This window comes from Tupaia chinensis, unplaced genomic scaffold (assembly GCF_000334495.1).
Source record: "Tupaia chinensis unplaced genomic scaffold, TupChi_1.0 Scaffold143758_1, whole genome shotgun sequence".
NCBI classification, from domain to species: domain Eukaryota; kingdom Metazoa; phylum Chordata; class Mammalia; order Scandentia; family Tupaiidae; genus Tupaia; species Tupaia belangeri.
This window is the reverse complement of record NW_006203607.1, coordinates 2643681-2645280: the sequence shown is the minus strand read 5'-3', so window position 1 is coordinate 2645280 and position 1600 is coordinate 2643681.

Here is a 1600-nt window from a genome sequence, read left to right as displayed (position 1 = left end):
CGGCTGGTCCCGCCTTTGAGCTTCGCGCGGGGCCGTGACTGGGAGACTCCAGGATCGCTGCGCGGGCTGGGGAAAGCAGGAACCCGCGCTCTCGCGGGGCGTGTCCTTGAGCGCCCTCTCCGGGGCTGGGATCCCAACTCTCAGTTGGGACAGCAGCGCAAGTGACCCGGCAGTCCCACCTTGATACGCCGGGTGTCGCCATCGGACCAGGCACTTGGCGCAACCGGGTCTGGAGAGGCCGGCGGGGCCGGCCGTGTCCCGAGGGCGGGGCGCACTCCTCCGGACCCGGTTCCAGGTCACCGTGGCCCCTCGCCGCCTCCCGGCGCCTTCCCCGCGGTCCCCTCTCGTGCCCGATGCCGGCTTCCCCCCCCCCCGTTTTTTTTTCGCCCCACCCAGCGCCCCCGACCTGGCTCGCGCGTGCTCTCGGGCAGCGCCCCAGGCGAGCCCTCCCCGCCAGCCCTGGCTCTGCGCCCTTCGGCCCCGGGCGCGGATCAGCGGCGCGCTGGAGACCTGTACGCGCCCCCCGCCTGCAGCCTGGCAGGGGAGGAACTCGGGGGCCCTTCCTGAGCACCTGAGCCGCCTTTGCGCATCTCGTCAGTTCTCCCGAACCCCAGGGCCTCGCGGCAGAAGGAAGAGCCCGGCCGGCTGCCCCTTTCCGCACACCTCAGCCCCGGGTGCTCTCTGCCTCATTCACTCCGCGGGCGCTGCGCGGGCAGGAGTATCCCCGGCACCGCGCCGGGAAGGCCGGAAGCAGCTGGCCTGGAGCGAAGGAGAGGGCAGGGGAGGGAAGCGTCTGGGGCAGAGGAACGAGCCTGTGTCAAGGCCCTGCCGTCCGAAGCAGCGTGATAACAGCAGGTAACGACGAGCCTTGCAGAGCCGGGCGGTTCTGAGCGTGGGTCCTGTCGCGTACATACACTGGAAGCTCTTTTTAACAGGTGAGGAAACTGAGGCACACAGAGGGTGGCGTAGCAGTGGGGCGGGGCTGTGGCAGGTGGGAGGGAACAGGCTGGCTGTCCTCTGGGGCCTGGAGAGCCTGGGACAAAGGGCCAAGGCTGGAGGGGCTGGGAAGGGGCGGACCACAGAGGGTCCTAGGAGGAGCTGGAGGAGGGACACGGGCACTGAGCGACTGTGGCGTCCCCATGTGGAGTCCAGGTTAAGCTCCGAATACGCCTAAGATGCCACCAAAGTCACTGACGGCGACTTTGAGCTGACAGCGTTTACAAAGTTTTAAACATTCAAGTTGTTGGTGCCTCCAGTACACGCCCAGTCCTTCACCCCGCGGGTAAATGTCCACCCTCCGCGTGGCTTGTAACCGCGGAAATATTGTACTTTATCCTCAGGGTAATGCGTAGCAGCCCCTGAACTGCCCATGGCAAGACCAGAGCCTTGCAGAGGGGAATGTGGACTGGAGGGAGGGAGACTGGAGCCGGGCGTGGCTGGAGACAGGGACAGTGCGTGTGTGGGGCACTACCACCTGAGCCTGTCATGGGGACGGTTGGGGCAGAGAACTCGGTCTAGGAGGCTGGTCCACAGGCTTGGGGCTGAGGTGGAGGGCTGAGTCAGGGGTGGCCGGTGTCAGCAGGGTCGGGGTCTCTGACTC